Source organism: Phallusia mammillata, chromosome 1 (assembly GCF_965637545.1).
Source record: "Phallusia mammillata chromosome 1, kaPhaMamm4.hap1.1, whole genome shotgun sequence".
In the NCBI taxonomy this organism is placed as follows: Eukaryota; Metazoa; Chordata; class Ascidiacea; order Phlebobranchia; family Ascidiidae; genus Phallusia; species Phallusia mammillata.
This window is the reverse complement of record NC_137252.1, coordinates 16,101,132-16,110,611: the sequence shown is the minus strand read 5'-3', so window position 1 is coordinate 16,110,611 and position 9,480 is coordinate 16,101,132. Positions and strand designations below refer to the sequence as shown.

At 35.8% G+C, this 9,480-nt stretch overlaps 1 pseudogene; it reads left to right on the top strand.

The window, feature by feature from the left end:
* The first annotated feature begins 2,485 nt into the window (after nucleotides 1-2,485).
* Nucleotides 2,486-8,303, top strand: LOC145238664 (uncharacterized; annotated as a pseudogene).
* The last annotated feature ends 1,177 nt before the right edge of the window (nucleotides 8,304-9,480 follow it).

The window sequence follows — 9,480 nt, the reverse complement described above, 5'->3', positions numbered from 1 at the left end:
GGTTTAGTATCAGAAAAAGATTTCACGGAGAAAACGTCACAGCACATTTAATACGTAAACTTTTAGTACCTAAAGAGCCGTTTCAGAACCAAAGTCAAAGCCTGCAAATCCAACAAGTAATTACTACAAAAAATGTACATCTTTTAACACTATTAATAAAGGTTTAACAAATAGGCCTGGGTTCAACAAGACATGGAAATAAAAAGCATCATTTTTTACTTTCGTTCGTAACCACTTCTACAGTTGCTAATTGGTTCCCCAACATTGGTATGCGTACCAGCAATTTTCCGTGAATTTGTAAGCAACGGATTGATCTTACGTAAGTTGACAGGAGGTATCTTGTTGTTGCACAGATAATGGAGAGTGTGCTGATGGTTCTGTTGCGTTTGAAGTTTCACACTGATGATTGTTGGGAATAGGTCGCATGTTCACATACACTGGATCCTCAATGTTCGAGTTCTTTTCCTTTCTGCATATTATTGTGTAAAAAAGGCAAATACTAATGAATTTAAAAGAGTCAAAAAGGCTTACCTGACTTTAGTGACAAGGGCGAAAATAACAATCAGGGCTAGCAAAAAGAAAATACCAAATACAACTGCTACGGCCCTGGAAGCGTTTGTATTTGCAGCTGAGTCGCTTGCAATTTTTGTAGTTACTGCAAAAAAATGTTTGCAAAAAAATTTAAAATATAATAGAAACTTTTGTTTATAATATTTTTATCATAAAGGACAGCTTAGCGTTAAATATAAGACATATAGTTTTTGTATAGTTAAACAGGCAAAATTAAAACAGTATATTACTTCATGGTTATATGCATTCAATACATTTACATTGACACACTGGTTCTTTTTTTGGTTTGAAACTTTGTTTAATTAATATAAAGTATTACATTTGTGAGTCGGGCACTCCAGGAACGCGTAACTTATCACCACGACACTTTTTGGAAAGCTCGTGTACATCCGCGGCGGCCAGTTTGTACTTTCTGAAGTAATTGGTTTGTTTTCGCATATCCCGTTATCGTACATTATTCCAGGTTGACAAGTAACTTCGTTTCTGTTTCGACTTTTTACGTAAAGACCACACCAAAAGTCCGCAGGAGTTGTGTTGCCTGATACGGTTTTAAGAACATGATCTAAAAACAACGACGGAAAAAATATTAATGAGTAGCAAAACAGGTACCTAGTTTTTAAAGTGATTTCTCTAATATTACTTAAAACTTGGAGCTAGCAAAACGTTTTTGCAAGAAACGTCAAAGCAAAAATCAACAAACTTGATGCAACCCACCATCTGGCAAATGGACGTAGAATTTATCAACATTGCCTATGAACGAGGGAATCTGAAGAGATAGGATAACATCACTTCGCACATTTTTATTTCCGAATATGAAGCTGCATATTTCTGATGAGTTTGCAGTGTACATTAAGGATCCATGTGTTGTATTCAAATGTACTGGGCAACTATTGGATTGAACTTCTCCTTTGATAATGCCTATAACAGTCAAAATGAAACAAATTCTGAGTCTTATATACACTGCAATATACACTCACCTGAAATCACGAGTTGACCTATAATCCATGTTGAAGATGTAAGATGAAGCATAATATGTTCAGGTTGATCAATAAAAAAAGTTTTTGTTTGCTATACTTTTCCCAAATGCCCATGCATTTCACGCAACCTTATAGTAACTTATATGTATTCGATTATTGATTACCTTTTTTTGCCTGAACTTTTCACACTTCCCATGAAATATTTCCGTCGCGCATAAACAAATTTGAATGACGGAAATCACATGCACGTAGGGCGTAATGCTCTCAAGGCACTCAAAGGTTATTGTATACAATTGAGCTAACTCAGTTTGGTGGGTTTTTTTTTGTTAAAAAGTCTCAATGGTAATTCCTAAACTTTGTAATTATTCTTTTTCAATTTGGTTTTCACAAAAATGTCGCTGTCCGCGCTAAATCAAAAACTTCAGCCCAAGCAAAATGCTAGCCAACAAGTTTGATTTAACAAATAAGTCAAAATTTGTCAAAATTTTCAATTTGTAGGTCAAATTTTTCGTTTTTTAGGTCAAAAAATAATCGCCCTAATTATAATGTATATTGCAATTTAGGAAACAAAAGCTTCAATTGTTCCAAAAAAATGTTTTAATTTAATAGAAAAATTATTATCATTCCAATCTTATTTCCTAAAGCACAGTGACCCTTACATTAATTATTTGGCAACGTTTTTTTTTTCACTCCACCGTCCTTTTATCACTTCTAATTGACTTCATCAAAGTTTCCGTTATTCAAATTTTATTCAAATTCATATTACGTAAAGAAGCCTTGTGAGTAAGTTCAGATGCCCAAATAGGGGTTGTTTGTCTGATTGTTACCGCAAATAAAATAGACCCAGTTTCATCACAATAGAGATGAAAAATAAGAGAGGCGTACTTGTATTCGACTGAGCTGGAATGTTTATGGGTTGTTTCTAATCAGACATCAAGATGATTCAATGGACAACCATCTTCATTTCAAGTGAGCAAATTCATTATACTGTACATTGTGTACAAGACTGAGAATTTATTCATTTTTTTATATTGTTAAGTCATGGTCTTGATGAAAGAAAGCTTGGGAGCTGAAACGTGTCAGGTGCATTTGAATGGAACACACGGATCTTTTTTGTACTCTGGAAACTCTTCTCGAATATGCACTTGGGTGTTTGGAAGTGAAACTTTGCGAAGTAATGTTATTCTGTCTCTTCAGTTCCTGTCTTTTATTGGCAAAAATGACTTCAACGTCAAGTTGCCAGACGGTGAGCGTTTTATTTACACCAAAATTTGGGGTTACAGATATATCTTACCTAAACATTATTCACAGCTAATTTCTTTACATTTTTACAACCTTGTTTTAGACACCGATCTGAAAATTGCATTAGACAACAATTCGACACATCCGGGACCTTGGTGTGGTCTTTATGTAAAAAAGCAAAAAGGAAACGAAATTGCTTGTCAGCCTGAAGTGGACTTTGACAACAAAATATGCAAAAACAAACCAATTATTAAAGAAAGTGTAAGTTGGCCTCCAAGGATGTACACAAGATTCCCGAAACACGTTGTGGTGATAAGTTACGCACTGTTGGATTGCCCAAACCATAGTCTCAACCCAGTCAGCACAACGCCAACGACAACAGGTGAGTATGTTTAATTGTAGAAAAGGAAAATAAGTCAAACTTCTTACGAACCATCGTTACTCCTTACGAACCATCGTTATGTTTCTGACTGACAACAGAAATAATAATCAAAACACTCAATCAGAAAATGGTTTGCTCAAATAAGCGAAATCGGAAGGTTTCAATTGCAGATTTTTCGAGGCAATCCACTTCAAAGAAAGTTTCTTCTACCGATAGAGATTTCTTTGACGAAAATGGAAAAACAATATTTGTTGTTGCAACAACATCATTTGGTATTTTATTGCTGGCCGCTTTTTCAATGATTTTCTTGCTGTTAAAAAGAAACGCGTAAGTATTTTTGTGTTGTAAATCCAATTTAAACATCTAATAATAAGGGATTCAACACACACAAAATCCCACCAAATACTTTAACACTCTGTTTACATTTTGTTTGATGCAGGGTCGTTTTAAACTAGTTATTTTCCCACACATAGGGCACAGAAGCGCAAAGCAGTATTTTCGATACAAAGATCTCAAATATATGGGTTGGACACAGTGGAACAGTTGCACTACCATGCTTATTCATTGGCCGAGTCACAAAGATAAGCGTAACCTATTTAAGCGTAACCTTTGTACTGTTGTCGACCTTTCCTATACGCGCGGTTCTTTAATGCACTCTTCACACAGTATTGTGTGATTAACAACCTAACTGAGTGATTTTCAACCGGTGTTCCGCGGAACACTAGTGTTCCTTGAAAGATAGTCAGGTGTTCCGCGAGAAATTTGCTGTATTGAATATAGGATTCTAATGTTTTAGACTTCTATGGTTTGACTAGTGTTTCTCGAACACCGGTCGAAAATCACTGGTTTAACACAATGGGCGGAAATGGCTTTACTTTTATGAAAGTATTTATCCGCCACCACCAGCTTAAATGTTCGATAGTGATTGGCTTCATTTATTGTTGTGTAATAAAAAGACTCGTTGTCTATCAATAAAATAGCTGAATCGAGGGTAAATTGCTGACAGTTAGTGCAATTTAGCTTTGGGGGAGCTTTAGGAATAATGTAACATTTAAACCCTGTCTCAGCCGAAACGAGATCCATGAATCATGAATCATGATGAATCACGAAACAGCCAGTGCTAGGGAGTATTGTATTTAGTTACAAATACTAGTTTTAATGTTACGTTTTCATAAAACCTTTTCCCAACTTTAATAGCGCTATATGATCGTTTTCATCAGTATCGGTGATTACGTGATGTGCGATTTAGCGGTTTCCACGATTTTGCGTTTTAGTGTCAGAGCCTAGTTGTTTCATTGCATCAAAATTTCGTTTGGTGTTCAGCAAAATTATTTTAATGCGTAAAGTGTTTCGTGGCTCAAAAAAAGTTGAAAAACATTGACCTAACTTATATGTTAATGAGCGCGTTCGCACATTGTTTTTGTTTGTTTGTTCGTTTGATTGTACACCATCATTGCTTTTTTTGTAGTTTTCGTATTTTTATTAATCATTTTTTTTTTTACGCACTTACACTTTATTTTGACGGTTATATTTCTATTTATGTCACACTTTTTATTTATATTCAACATTGTTTTCACTTTGTGTTAATCAATTTATCATTACACGCACACTTTGTCTCTAACTTTATTTTATGTTTGTATTTGGGTGTGAACCAATTTTATAATGACGCGTTTTTACGTACCGCTACATGCTTCGTTACACTGTTAGTTCACAAACCACGATTACGAAAAATGTGGTCACTACCAAGCTAGCGGTGTAAAAGTGAGACCATGCTTTTAGTTTTAAGTACTAAAAATTACAGTTTTTAATGTAAACTATGGGGTGATAAATTACAGATTTGTATATAAGTGTTGTAAATGCAAACCTATGGGTGTTTAAGTGAGGCCTGCCTTTTAAAATGTGGCAACAATACCCTTTTGTTTGCAGAAGTGGTTTCAACCTATAGGTCGCGACCTCGGTGGGGGTTCTTTTCCGATTTACTGGGGCTCGCGAAGACCTTTCATAAACAATAAAATTGTAAAATGCCATTTATTACAAAAAACAGTAGAAACGTTTATAAGCAATAAAAGAGTGAAACCATTTTATTTAAAATTACTTTGGGTTACATTGTGACCAGTACAACAAAAACAAATGCATTAATTATTACGTCAATACGTAAAAGAGATAATTCAATGCAAGTGTCAATTTGCGTGGAAAAACGAATGCCTTAACAGACATTAAAAACACGAAAACCGAAAGGACCAGCAAGTTTCCATCCTTCAATCTTTTTTCCCGAAAGCAAGAGTTTGTTTCAGAAAAATAAAAAATATGGAAATGTTTGAAGATGGGGGATTATTTTGCATTAAGCTGTAGACCAGGGGTGGGCAAACTACGGCCCGCGGGACCTGAGCGAAAATAAATTGACAAAGTCACCACCGGATCCAATTTCTTACACTAGCAATTTGCTATTTTTATATATATTACTTGAGGTAGTTTTACTTTACAAATACTGGTTTCACTTTAATGGAAATTCCAACATGACTTGTTAATCGATATTTTGTCATATAATCGATTGTCATAATGAAATCGTGATCGTAAACTAATACCAATCACTGTAGAATACAAAACCCTTTGGTTCTGATTCCACGTCCCAGCTAGCTTTCTAACTGGCCACTGTGTGGGCTACTTGCACCGCCAAATGCTGTCTGTCACACTGATACGTTGCAACAATAAAACGAAGGCTGTATTCCAATACCGAGTACCACAGTACAACGAAACTGGACAGTTCATAACAGTACAGATTAGTACAGTCAGTCAGATCAGTAGGTACAAAACATTCAGTACAGAACAGATTGATGACAGAAACAGATCAGAACAGTCTACAACAGAGCAGATTTCTGCGTTAGCAGCTCCCACACAGATTTACATTGCTTAGTGTCTTATTCAAATAGAAATACAAAATAGAGAATTTAGTTAAGCTACTAACACGAGAAAAAGATAAAAGGTATACACGACTAGCATGGTCAGATTATCACACACATTTAAATTATCCATACATCAACTAGTACACTCTAATCCACTGTAGTTACCTTACACATAACTACCTTTACAATAATAAACCTTATACAATGCTAATTAACAGTCCTATGCACTGCAAAAACTGACACAAAAAGGAATTACGCAATAACTGTAAGCTGCCTCGTGTAAAACGTACGGTAAACGACGGTAGATACTTTAACACCAAAAACTAGCGGCACTGGAGTCCGGTTCACTTCAGGTCAAATGACAAATAGTTTATGATAGTTTATAAGTGTTGTTTAAACTATTAGAATGCAAGTGTTTCTGTAGTGTAGTGGAAAAAACAATGCCTCATACGCATGATTTTTGGGTTCAAATCCCATTTAATTTTTATCTTTTTTTTCTCGTTATTTTGCAGACTTGTAGAAATGCCGGCGGTTAGGGCTATTCGGGTCAGGTGAAGGTTTAAAATCATAAATACCGTTAAAAACAAGCATTTTTCAACATTTGACCTGACGTTACCTTATTGACCTAAAGTGAACCGGACTCCAGTGCCGCTAGTTTTTGGTGTTAAAGTATCTACCGTAAACGACACGAGACACGACAATCACCACGCCACAACTAATAGAAATCGATATTGACACGCTTCACTGCATCTTGACCACAACAATCACAAATCTGAGACTTCACATGCCAGTTCTATCACAAGTTTTATTTCATTCTGTTGAGTGCCCTGATGAGAAAGATGCGACCGCAAAGCTACAGAAATTTTGTTCGTAAGGTTTCAAACAAACCACTTATTTTTGGAACAGTTCTGCTTTTGGTGGAATTATTCTGCGTCGGAAGTTTTGTCCATCAGGTTACCATTTACCTAAAACGGTCAGTTGATAAAAAATAATTTCAACTTATATGCTCCTTGGGACTCACTTTCCTAATGTGCAATTGCAAATTTGTAGTTTAGAAAACTTGAGGGCAGAAAAAGAATCTGAGTCAAGAAAGTTCAAGGTCAAAACTGGCAACATTTGCATCACATTGTTCATAAAAGATCATTGGTACGTGCAAAATTTGCACCACAGAAACTTTTACTGTAATTGTATGCTTCTCGCTTTGCTTACAGGAAGAAGATTCGCCAGTGATAACAACTTACGGGATAGGTAAACTATTTGTTTTCTTAGTCTCTCTTGATCGTATGCTGCTAATAAACAGAAAGTCCAGATACGTAGGCAGTATTGCAAATCTAACCAATTACAAATCAAAATAGGTAGCCTACTACTTACGTACGTTGGGGAAGAAGTGACTGCCCAGTCAAGACTGGAACAAGTATGGTGTACCACGGTAAATGGCTTCCATCTTAGATGGGGATGGTGCTACTAAAATATGATTATCCAGGTTATGCTGCGGGATCATATGATTCCCATATTGGAGGCGGATCAGATTTTTTGTCCTTACATTATAATGTGACGTATACCGAATGACATTATGTGGACGGCACTCAGGGTCAGTTAATATTTCATCATTTTGCACTGGAAAACTTTTATTGGTTCCTAAATATGACATTTAACACACTGTATATCACTAACAGGGGCTTCTTATATTTACGGAGCTGAGTATCGAGACGGACCAAGTAAATACGCTTTGTTCGATTTGTCTTTCATCGAGGAGCAAGCACTTCAATATCAAGGTGTACCATGTGCTATTTGCTTGGTTCAAAGTCCGACACAGGTAACGTGCTATTAGCGATGTTGTAAGTCAACATCTGAAACCTGGGCTCAAAATCAGGTTCTTATGTGACTCTGGATTATTAGTGCTTCGTGACTTGCAGAAAAAAATTCACCAATAAAGCAAAGTTATGATTTTTATGAATTCTCCAGCTAATGATTCCAAGCCGTGAAATATGTCCCGAAGGTTGGACGATCGAATACACAGGATACATTATGACTGGATCCTACGACACGACCAAACATTCGTCCATTCATCTTTGTGTGGACGACACACCACAAGTGGTTCCAGGAACCAAAGGAAGTCAACATGGAGCTTATTTATTTGTTGTGGAAAACCAATGCGGTTACAGTGTTCCTTGTGAACCGTATGTTAACGGTTGGGAGATTCGTTGTGTTGTTTGCTCGTTTGGCTAGTTAATACTCAAGTGACTTTCCTAGGTCAAAGTTTCAAATACGTTCCAATGCAATTACAATGATAATTATTTTTCCAAAACAAGCCATTACGTCAAAAAAGAGTATAATGTTAAGCTTTGTTTTTCAGTCATTTGCATGCTACAGATAACATGTATATGTTTGTAAATGTGTTGCAACGTTTTTTCATTTTAAACATAGAAACATGACTATTTATGAAAACAAAAGAATCTTAATCAAGCTCAAACACGTTGAATGAAATCATTTGATCAGAATGTTGTAGTGTTTTGAAGTCCCATTTGCTTCATTAAACTGCAAGTGCCTCTTATAACAGTGATCGGCAACCGCTTACCGGGCAGTATAATTTTTCAGGGTACATTTTTAAAAACATTTTGCTAATGTATCCCGGAGATGATAAACTAATTCAGGCGTTTCGTTGCTAAATATTTGTAGTATTTTGAAGGCCGGTTCCCGATAAAATTTCAATTTTAAAAACGGTGACAGTAGAAAAAAGGTTGCCGACCCCTGTTTTATAATATCCCAGGTTTGGCTTCTTGTTTAACTGCTACTACAATTGCCACCAAGAGTCAGGATGTTAAATAAGGGTTGAACAAAAAGCAATGTGATATGCCTTTCTTGTTTTACATTGTTTTCTATTTCTTACAAAAAAAACTAAAAGTTAAATTACCCCTGATATTTAGCAAAAAAACAATAAATTGAAGCCAGTGATCAAACTTCCAACTTTCTACCGCACTGAGAGGTTCAGTTCAGCTTATTTAATTTGTCATCTAACAGCCGCAACCGACGAAAACAAAACAATGGGTAACCCCAAAAGCTTCGTAATATCCATACAGCATAGGCTACCATGTCGCTTAAAGCGCGTAGGTCCCTACCATGTAGTATAATACGACAGCATAAAAGCCTATTACCCAAAATTCGACAGTTTGTATACAAGTAGAGGGATCGGGTGAACACATTCACACAGAAAATTACGTTAGTGAAAGTGAAAACCATAAAGTAAAAGTACTATGTAAAATATACAAAATGCCATTTTGCTTGTTCAAAAATTTTGAATCCTGGGGCATCTTTGTCAATCTACTTTTACCAATTTATTGTGTTACCTGCATTTTCTGACTGTTTTTTTCAGTTTTACTTTAACACACTACGTAGCCATTTCTGA